Below are 11,527 nucleotides of genomic sequence, written 5' to 3'. Positions count from 1 at the left end.
GCTGACACATGGGGGGGCAGAATGGGAGCTCACACATGGGGGGGCAGAATGGAAGATTAGACAGGGGGGGCTGAATGGGAGCTGACATATGGGGGGCAGAATGGGAGCTGACACATGGGGGGCAGAATGGGAGCTGACACATGGGGGGCAGAATGGGAGCTGACACATGGGGGGCAGAATGGGAGCTGACACATGGGGGGCAGAATGGGAGCTGACACATGGGGGGCAGAATGGGAGCTGACACATGGGGGGCAGAATGGGAGCTGACACATGGGGGGCAGAATGGGAGCTGACACATTGGGGGCAGAATGGGAGCTGACACATTGGGGGCAGAATGGAAGCTGAGAAATGGGGGCAGAATGGAAGGTGAGAATTGGGTTCAAAATGGAAGCTGAGACATGGGGGGCAGAATGGGAGATGACACATGGGGGGCAGAATGGGAGATGACACATGGGGGGCAGAATGGGAGATGACACATGGGGGGCAGAATGGGAGATGACACATGGGGGGCAGAATGGGAGATGACACATGGGGGACAGAATGGAATATGAGACAAGGGGGGCAGAATGAGAGCCAACACATGGGGGTAGACAGAATGAGAGCTAACACATGGGGGCAGAATGAGAGCTAACACATGCACATGGGGGTCAGAATGGAAGCTGAGACATGGGAGGCAGAATGGAAGCTGAGAAATGGAGGCAGAATGGAAGCTGAGACATGGGGGCAGAATGGTAAATGACACATGGGGGTCAGAATGGAAGCTGAGACACGGGGGGCAAAATGGGAGATGAGACATGGGGGGCAGAATTGGAGTTGATACATTGGGGGGCAGAATGGGAGCTGAGAAATGGGGGGCAGAATGGGAGATGACACATTGTTGCAGAATGGGAGCTGAGACCTGGGGGGCAGAATGGAAGCTGAGAATTGGGTTCAGAATGGAAGCTGAGACATGGGGGGCAAAATGGGAGATGAGACATGGGGGGCAGAATGGGAGCTGAGACATGGGGGGCAGAATGGGAGCTGAGACATGGGGGGCAGAATGGGAACTGACACATGCGGGGCAGAATGCGAGCTAACACATGGGGGCCAGAATGGAGAAATATGCAGGGAGAATGAAGTCACATGGGGCCAGGATGGGAGAACATATCAGGGCAAGATGAAGACATATGGGGTCCAGAATGGAGTACATATGGAAGCAGGATGTGGGACATTATTACTGTAGGGGCTAATAAAAGGATATTATTACAAGTGTGATGTGTTTTATTTTTGAGAATGCTGTTTTCAGTGGGGAGGGGGCCCTGTTCCTGTGCAGGGTGGCACTATGTCGCTTTTTTTCTTCATTAGGTGTAGTGTAGAAGTTGGTGAAAAATTAGGGAATGTGCTCTGGAAACTGCTCTAGATAACTATGTGTTATTTTCTGCAGAGACGAGTCCTTGCTGGAAGAAGTGATGGCAGTCTGTGCTGGATGAAGAGGAAAAGCGAAGATGAAGGACTTCAACTAGAGACGTTACCGGTGAGTCAGTGTGTTACCTGTACATTTACACTATGCATTACATACTATACACAGAGCTCCTATATACTGTACTTAAAAAGAGTTTTAGGTAAAAATAAGAAATGTTTAATAGGTTAGAGTAGAGTAGGGCCCGGCCAGAAGAATCTCCTTGTCGTGGTGGCAGCTTAAAAAAATCTTTTGGCCAAAACAAAAGCTGCTGGCTATGTAGGTGATCTGGTATTCGATGGAACTGTTAATATGTGATTGGTGAGGACGTGGTGCAGAAAGTGGAGTTTTTCCAAGAGTGAGTGGTGGCACTGTGGAAAGTTCGAGGGGTGGAGCTGGTGTGGAGCCTGGGGTGAAGTCTCAGGGGGGCCCAAAAACTTTGGCTGTATGGGGCCCTAAAATTCCTGGAGGCAGCCCTGCAATGTATTCAGGCAGGTCACATTCTCCTGACATTCACCAAACCTAGAGCCATCCATCAGATGCAGGGCTGCCACCAGTAATTTGGGGGCCCCATACTGACAAAATTTTTGGGCCCCCTTGAAACTCCAGCCAGGCTCCATCCAAGCTCCACCTCCACCCCAGCTCTGTCTCCATCCCTCAAACGTTCCACAGTCCCACCGCCCACTCCTGGAAAAACTCTACTTTCTGCACCACATCTTCACCAATCACACATTAACATTTCCCATTGAACAGCAGATCACATATATAGCCAGCAGCTTTTGTTTTTGCCAAAAGATATTTTAAGTCACCACCACGACAAGGAGACTCTTCTGGCCGGGCCATAATCTACGCTAACCTATTAAAAATTTCTTATAATATCCAATATTCTTTTTAGGTATATTTTTATTTATGGGAATGTGTTACATATATTTTTTAAAATGACCAATAATACCACGTATAAGGGACAAATACCATCACACCATGACCAGATCACATAATACCACCACATAGTGACCGAATAATACCACATACAAGGGACAAATACCACCACACTATGACCAGATCACATATTACCACCACATAGTGACCGAATACTACAATACTGATTATTAATAAAAAAAAGAAAACTAATATTACCATAAGTACCATTATACACAGGAGCTCTATACAACGTACACAGTGTATAGTGTAAATGTACAGATAACACATTGACTCACCGGTGACATTTCTAGTTGAAGTCCTTCATCTTTGCTTTTCCTCTTCATCCAGCGCAGACTGCCATCACTTCTTCCAGCCAGGACTCGTCTCTGCATAAGATAACACAGTTATCAAGAACAGTTTCCAGAGCACATTCCCCAATTTTTCCCCAGCTTCTACACTGCACAAGATAAAGAAAATAAAGCAACCTAGTGTCGCCTTGCACAGTAACAGGACCCCCCTCACAAGGTCTCCAGCCTGCCCCCCATGTCTCCATTTCCCCCCCATGTCTCAAGCTTGCCCCCCCATCCTCCCCCATGTTGCCATCCCGCTCCCTATGTCTCCATTTTGCCGCCATTCTGCCCCCCATGTCTCTATCCTGGCCCCCATGTCTCCATTTTGCCTCCATTCTGCCCCCAATGTCTCCATTCTGTCCCTAATTTCTCCATCAAGTCCCGCCCCCTACACCCCCTGTACAGAGAACAGAGGGCCCCCCCGGTTCGCTAATCATGTCGGAGCACTGCCGATATGATTAGTGATGGGCCCTCTGGAGAGCGATCTCCCTGCTCTGCCTGCTGCCGCAGTGGCCTTCTGCCTCCTGTGCGCAGCGCGACACTGCCGGAGCGTGCGCAGGAGGTCAGTCTCAGGGTGATGACGTCATCGCCCTGGGACTGCTTCCTGTGCGCGCTGACGGACCCGGCGTCGCTCCAGGCAGCGGCTGCAGGCCTGCCGCTCATCTCGACGCGTGAGTATGAAAAGCAGGGGCCGGGACGGGGGGAGGGATCGGTGGGAGTGACTGGGAGGACCCCTGGCCGAGGCTGGCAGTAAATACTACTGGGCAGTGGGCATGATTATCATCATGCCCATTGCCTAGCATGTCTTGCTTCCAGCCTCTGGTTACTGGTACTATGCCTAGCAGCATGTACTACCACCAGGGGCTGGCAGGACATGCTGGGTGGGCATGATGGAGGCTGGCAGGACATAATAGGCATGAATCATGCCTGCCTAGTGTGTCTTGCCAGCCTCTGTGGTGCTATAATGCCCACCCGGCATGTCCTGCCAGCCACTGGTGGTGTGGTAGTCAGGGCTGGCGTCAGCTCCCGGGCAAGTGCCGGGGCCCTGAGCAGGCGGGAGGCCCACTTGCCGTCGGGCTCCCCGCCGGGCTATGGGCAGAGGAGAGCAGAGCCAGCGCCCGCCCTTCTCCCCCGCTTGCTCAGGGCCCCGGCGGCAGCCGGATACTTACCTCTCCCCGTGCCTTTGCAGATCCGCTGTCTTCCTGGTCTGCGCTCCCTGTGACGTCTCAGGTCAGAGGGTGCGGTGACGACTTTCCACCGCATCCTCCCCTGAGCCATCACAGGCAGCGCAGAGCGGGAAGACACCGGCAACGCAGGAGTATAGACCTGAGCAGCGGCAGCAGGTGAGGAGGAGGGAGGTGAATATTTGATTTTTATTTTTTTTTATGTATGGAGGCATGGGGCATTATATGGGCAGGGGTGACAGCCTGCATGGGGCATTATATTGGGGGCGGGTGACATCCTGCATGGGGCTTTATATGGGGGGGTAACAGCGTGCATGGGGCATAATATGGGGGGGGTAACAGCCTGCATGGGGCATTATATGGGGGGGATGACATCCTGCATGGGGCATTATATGGGGGGAGGACATCCTGCATGGGGCATTATATGGTGGGGTGACAGCCTGCATGGGGCATTATATTGGGGGGGTGGTGACAGCATGCATGGGGCATAATATGGGGGGGTAACAGCCTGCATGGGGCATTATATGGGGGGAAGGGACATCCTACATGAGGCATTATAAGGGGGGTGACATCCTGCATGGGGCTTATATGGGGGGGTGACATCCTGCATGGGGCTTATATGGCGGGGTGACATCCTGCATGGGGCATTATATGGGGGGGAGAAGTGACATCCTGCATGGGGCATTATATGGGGGATGGCATCCCGCATGGGGCATTATATGGGGGATGGCATCCTGAATGGGGCATTATATGGGGGGGGGGAGTGATATCCTGCATGGGGCATTATATGTGGGGGAGTGACCTCTTTCATGGTGCATTATATGATGAGTGACATTCTGCATGGGGCATTATATGGAGGGGAAGGGACATCCTACATGGGTCATTATAGGGGGGGGGGAAGGGACATCCTGCATAGGGCATTATATGGGGGGGGGGAGTGACATCCTGCATGGGTCATTATATGGGGGAGAAGTGGCATCCTGCAAGAGGCATTATATGGGGGGTGACATCCTGCAAGGGGCATTATATGGGGGGTGACATCCTGCATGGGACATTATATGGGGGGGGACAGCCTGCATGGGGCATTATAAGGGGGGACGGGACAGCCTGCATAGGGCATTATGTGGGGGGAACAGCTTGCATGGAGCTTTATATGGGGGCCAGTATCCTGTATGGAGCCTTATATGGGGGCCAGTATCCTGTATGGAGCATTTTATGGGGGCTAGTATACTGTGTGGAGCGTTATATGGGGCCATTATCCTGAATGGAGCGTTATATGGGGGCCAGTATCCTGTATGGAGCATTTTTGGGGGGCCAGTATCCTGTATGGAGCGTTATATGGGGACCAGTATCCTGTATGGAGGATTTTTTGGGGGGCCAGTATCCTGTATGGAGCGTTATATGGGGGCCAATATCCTGTATGGAGCATTTTTTGGGGGCCAGTACACTGTGTGGAGCGATTCGCCGGTTTCTGAGCTATTGTAGAATTTAAAATAGATATCACTCATATAATATAAGAAGTGAAATCTTTGCATTGTACTATACTTTTATTTCTCTGCAGTATCTGTGCATCATGAATCGTGGTATGTGTTGAAGGGGCCCACTGAGACTCTTTCGCCCGGGGCCCAGAAAAACCTGGATCCGGCCCTTTGTGGTACTATCATGCTAGTACTACTACCACCAGTGGCTGGCTGGCAGGACATGCCGGGTGGGCATGATAGTACCACAGAGGCTTGCAGGACATACTAGGCATGAATCATGCTTAGTATGTCCTGCCAGCCTCTGTGTACTATCATGCCCAGCATGTCCTGTCCTGCCAGCCACTGGTGGTACCATCATGCATGCCCCTTGCCCAGCCACTGGTGGTGTGGTACTATCATGCTAGTACTAACACCAGTGGCTGGCTGGCAGGACATGCCATGTGAGCTTGAATGCTAGTACCACAGAGTCTGGCAGTACATACTGGGCAATGGGCATGCTAGTACCACCAGTAGACTGACTAGGCGGTCTCCAGGGCTCCGTCTCCCCTTCTCGCTGCTGTTAGGCTGGGTTAACATTGCGTTTATGCTGTGCGTTACAACGGATCCGTTGTAAATAAGCGCAGACGCAATGTACCGTAGACTTGCATTGCAAAAATAGGCATGCATTTGAAAGTATGCATTATTTGCAACGCGCAGGAAAACATGGTCGGCGGCTGGAGGCCAGCTGAGCACTTCTCTGACAACTGTGTTCTAGTGTCATTCTGTGCCTGCTCATCTCTGTCAGCAGGCATATTTGTCTGATCTGATGGCAAAGATGTTGCAGAGCTGGAGACAGAAGATCCGTGGATTACGTCAGGGCGAGGAATTTGTTATTTATTAAAGATGGAGTCCCTACATGTGTTTTGTGTTTTATTTTTATTAAAAAAAAAATTCTGTGTTGTGGTTTTTTTTTCTGTTTACTAGAAATTCATGGTGGCCATGTCTAGGTTGGCGTGACGCCATGAATTTCAGGCTTAGTGCCAGCTGATAATACAAAGCTGGTACTGACCCCATTATTACCCAGCGTGCCACCCCCACCAGGGCCGTTGGAAGAGCCGGATAAAGTGCCTGGAAATGGCGCTACGATGAATGCGCCAATTCCAGGGGTGGCTGCGGGCTGCCGTTTTCAGCGTGGGGGGCCCAGAATGCTTGGGCCTTACCATGCTGAGAATCCCAGACCCCAGCTGCCTGTTTTTTTTACCAGGCTGGCGATCAAAATATGGCGGGAGCCCACGCATTTTTTTATTAATTATTTTTTTTAAATAATTAAAAAAAAACATTGGGCTTTCCTGACTTTTGATCGCCAGGCAGCTAGAAGTGGCAGCCTGTAGCTGTCTGCTTTATCTGCGCTGAGAATCAAAAATTCTGCGGAGCGCTATGTCATTTTTGTTTTATTATTTATTTATTTTCACACTTCTATATGTGTGACAGGCCCAACAGCTAATCACAGACGCTGACACAGAAAATGGGCGTCTGTGATTGGCTGCTTGAGTAACCTGAAAGCAGCCCATACATAGTACCATACTAGAATGTATGGGCTGATTGTACATTACTCGAACAGCCAATCACAGACACCCTTCCTCTTTGACAGCATCTGTGATTGGCTGTTGGGTCTGTGACATATAGAAGTGTGAAAATAAATCATTTTTAAAAACATGATGTAGCACTCTGCAGAATTTTTGATTCTCACCGCAGGTAAAGCGGACAGCTACAGCCTGCCACCCCCAGCTGCCTGGCTTTACCTTGGCTGGCGATCAAAAGACAGAGAAGCCGAATATTTGTTTTAAACTTATTTCAAATATTTTTTTTTAGAAAAAGGTGTGTGCTCCTGCCATATGTTGATCGCCAGCCAGATAAAACAAGGCAGCTGGGGGCTGGGATTCTCAGCATGGTAAGGCCCAAGTGTTCTTGGCCCCCCACGCTGAAAATCGCAGCCTGCAGCCACCCTTGAAAATTTCCAGGCGCTTTAGCTGGCCCTTCTAGCGGCCCTGGTGGTGAGTACCCTGGGTAATAATAGGGTTAGTACCAGGCCAGCTTGTATTATCAGCTGATACTAAGCCCGAAATTCATGTTGTCACGCCAAATTAGACATGGCCACCATGAATTTCTAGTAAACAGAAAAAAAACACAGAATTTTTTTTTTATTAAAAATAAAACACAAAACACATTTAGGCTACGTTCATACGCGGCGCAAAAAATCGCTACTGCATGCCGACGTTGCGCTTTTCTCAGCGCGCTTTTTCCAAGGCCATGTTAACATGTAGCCTATAGGGAAATCGTGCCGAAAAAAAACGCCAAAAATTGGCATGTCAATTCTTTTTGCACGGCCGCTTTTGCAGTGACAGCGCCCGCGCAAAAATACGTGGCAAAACGCGGCGTCTGAACGCTTTTCAGTAAAAGCCATAGCTTTTGCTGGAAGCCGTTTCCAGCTTTCTTTGGCACTGCTTTTACGCGAGCGCTCTAAAGCGCCGCATAAAAGCAGGAATATGCGGCTATTACTCCGCGTGGGAACGTAGCCTAAGGGACTCTATCATTAATATAAAAAAATCCTTGCTCTGACGTAATCCATGGGTCTTCTGTCTTCAGCTCTGCCACATCTTTGCCATCAGACAAATATGTCTGCTGACAGATGAGCAGGCACAGAATGACACTGGAGCACTGTTACTGTGTAGTGCGGCACTATGTTGCTTTTTTGTCATTTCATGCAGTGTAGAAATCTTGGGAAAAGTGTGGATTGTGCTCTGGAAGTGATCAGTTATAGCTAACTATGTTATTTTCTGCATAGATAAGTCCTGCATAGAAGATGTGATTTATCGGTCTGCAGATAAAGAACTTCACCTAGAGACATCACTGGTGAGTATGTGTATTACCTATACACACACACTGACACTATATACAGAGCTCCTGTGTATAATGTCACTGGTGATGACTGTATAACCTGTACACTATATACAGAGCTCCTGTGTATAATGTCACTGGTGATCACTGTATAACCTGTACACTGACCCAATATACAGAGCTTTTTTACATTTTTATTATTTTAGCATTATTTGTCACTATGTGGTATCATTATGTGCTTTGGTCATGACATGACGATATTTGTCCCTTGTATGTGGCATTATTCAGTCACTATGTGGTGGTAATATGTGGTCTCATGGTGTGTCAGTATTTATACCTTGTATCTGGTAGCATTTGATCACTATATGGTGGTATTATGTGCTTTGGTCATGGTGTGGCGGTATTTGTGCATTGTATGTGGCATTATTTGGGCACTATGTGGTGGTAATATGTGATCTGGTCACGGTGTGGTGGTATTTCTGCCTTCTATCTGGTAATATTGATCTTGGTAGAGTGGATTGTGGTTGGTCATTTGTTTTACCTGATATCAATAAGGGGAAACCTCTTTATTTCCAATAGATATTAAATACTTGGATGTTTAACTCCTCCCTGCCCTGTGACTATTACACAGCAGCAGAGATGCAGTTACAGAGGTTCACAAGAGAAAGCAAGTTGGCATTTGGTGAGATTTTCACCTCTGAAGTTGACGCGCCCCCTGGGCCGCGTGGGGAACCCGGAACTGGGCCTTTCGTGGGACGCTGGGGGTTGTAGTCACCGTGGCGGTGACCCGGTCCCGTGGCTCAGGGTGGTCAAACCAGTGGCAGTCTATTTGTAAGGTTTTAGGTTAATTGTCCGACTACGCCACCCGTGGATTGCGGTCAGGGTATACCGCCGCTGCGAGGCAGACCGCTGAGGCTGGTGTTGTATGCACAGCAGAGAATGGGATGACTCCCCACGGGAGGAGTATAGCCTCAGGGCAATGAGTGTGGATGATGGGAGTGATGGTGCACGAGCGTAACAGGAACGACTCAGAGTCTTTGCAGTGCAGTTCAGGGTCTTTACTGATGATAATAAGGCAGACCCTCCCGGGAGTACTGGTTAGCATAAGAGGCCTGGTCAGTCTGTGAGCAAGCAGGAGCTCCCGTGGCCAGGTGGAGTTGTAGGCCTCCCCGTCTGTCTGCACTCTTCCTGGCTACCTTGCTATAAGCGGGTGATAATAGCCCACGTCCCTGAGTGTACCATTTAGTGCTCACCCGTATGGCTGGTGACTTGGGGCCTTCTGTTAGCCTCCGCTCCTCGATGGCGGTGCTGGTCCCTTGCTTGTGACTGAGCCTCCGGACTTCTATGGCCAGAGGACCTGGAATCCCCTGCCGGCTGGGTTCTGCTGTTGGACTTAGAGATCCTTACAGCCTCGGACTCCGGTGTCCGGTACTTAGATTCTTCTGCCAGGGCGAGCTCTGCTCAGCTCCAGCCCCTGGTCTTCAGCTCCTGCTCCTACAGAGCTCCTTGCTGTTACTTTCCCTGTGTCTGCTTGTTCTCCCTAACCCCGCCCCAGACCCAGTTTATAAGGGCAGATTTTCCCCTCCCAGGACTGGGCCGGAGGTGTTGCATGTTTAAGGGCTCCTGACCAGGAAACCTCCCACTTGCTCTCAGACGTAATATTTCTATTACTGTGGTAACCAGACCCCTGGGGTGCCACATATTTATAAGACAAAACCAGGAGTGGGTGAGAAATGCATAAAACATTACCTCTGATTGCTCCACTCCTGGTTTTTTGTCTTATAAATACAGAGGTAAAAATGTCACCAAATACTCAAAGTGCCACAATCTTCTGACAGTGCGGATTCCACCAATAAATAAGTGATCACCTTCCCAACCTGTGCATCGCTGATAACTTGTTTTCACCAATAATAACCCTTTAATGCAAACTACAGTAATTGTACATCGCAGTTCTTGTGAGCGCACAGTGATGTGCAGGAGCCGACAATATAATGGGTATAACGGCTAACAGGTATTTGCAAATAGCTGAAAGGTGGGTGGGCCCGGGTGGGCCCCTGGAGTCAATGTCCCTGGTGGGCCCCAGACACCCCAGTCCGGCGCTGTATGTACAGTAGTATTCAAAATAATAGCAGTCCAATATGACTAACCAGATTGATCACTGTTTTTGGTATAAATTATATTAAACATTAACAGCAAAATTCAAGGGGAGGCAATATGTGTGGGTTGCCCCTCCTGCCAAGTCCATAATTCGAAAATCATACAGTTAGGTCCATATATATTTGGACAGAGACAATATTTTTCTAATTTTGGTTCTAGATATTACCACAATGAATTTTAAACAAAACAATTCAGATGCAGTTGAAGTTCAGACTTTCAGCTTTCATTTGAGGGTATCCACATTAAAATTGGATGAAGGGTTTAGGAGTTTCAGCTCCTTAACATGTGCCACCCTGCTTTTAAAGGGACCAAAAGTAATTGGACAGATTAAATATTTGTAAATAAAATGTTCATTTCTAGTACTTGGTTGAAAACCCTTTGTTGGCAATGACTGCCTGAAGTCTTGAACTCATGGACATCACCAGACGCTGTGTTTCCTCCTTTTTGATGCTCTGCCTGGCCTTCACTGCGGTGGTTTTCAGTTGCTGTTTGTTTGTGGGCCTTTCTGTCTGAAGTTTAGTCTTTAACAAGTGAAATGCATGCTTAATTGGGTTGAGATCAGGTGACTGACTTGGCCATTCAAGAATATTCCACTTCTTTGCTTTAATAAACTCCTGGGTTGCTTTGGCTTTATGTTTTGGATCATTGTCCATCTGTAGTATGAAACGACGACCAATCAGTTTGGCTGCATTTGGGTGGATCTGAGCACACAGTATGGCTCTGAATACATCACAATTCATTCGTCTGCTTCTGTCCTGTGTCACATCATCAATAAACACTAGTGACCCAGTGCCACTGGCAGCCATGCATGCCCAAGCCATCACACTGCCTCCGCCGTGTTTTACAGATGATGTGGTATGCTTTGGATCATGAGCGGTAGAGGTTGATCTTGGTTTCATCTGTCCAAAGAATGTTCTTCCAGAACTGTGCTGGCTTTTTTAGATGTTTTTTTTAGCAAAGTCCAGTCTAGCCTTTTTATTCTTGATTCTTATGAGTGGCTTGCACCGTGCAGTGAACCCTCTGTATTTACTTTCATGCAGTCTTCTCTTTATGGTAGATTTGGATATTGATATGCCTACCTCCTGGAGAGTGTTGTTCACTTGGTTGGCTGTTGTGAAG

At 48.8% G+C, this 11,527-nt stretch overlaps 1 long non-coding RNA gene across 1 annotated transcript in view; it reads left to right on the top strand.

The window, feature by feature from the left end:
- Positions 1–3,294: 3,294 nt before the first annotated feature.
- LOC141203882 (uncharacterized) overlaps positions 3,295–11,527 on the top strand; it is a 314,099-nt gene continuing 305,866 nt past the window's right edge. Inside the window, exons 1-2 of the long non-coding RNA XR_012274898.1 lie at positions 3,295–3,380; positions 8,199–8,266. This is a non-coding gene — a long non-coding RNA (uncharacterized lncRNA). The remainder of the gene's footprint in view (positions 3,381–8,198; positions 8,267–11,527) is intronic.

Source organism: Phyllobates terribilis, unplaced genomic scaffold (genome assembly GCF_046119375.1).
Source record: "Phyllobates terribilis strain yellow unplaced genomic scaffold, ASM4611937v1 Scaffold_125__1_contigs__length_5108534, whole genome shotgun sequence".
Taxonomy (NCBI): domain Eukaryota; kingdom Metazoa; phylum Chordata; class Amphibia; order Anura; family Dendrobatidae; genus Phyllobates; species Phyllobates terribilis.
Note: the sequence above shows the minus strand (reverse complement) of the source record. Positions and strands in the feature narration are given on the sequence as shown.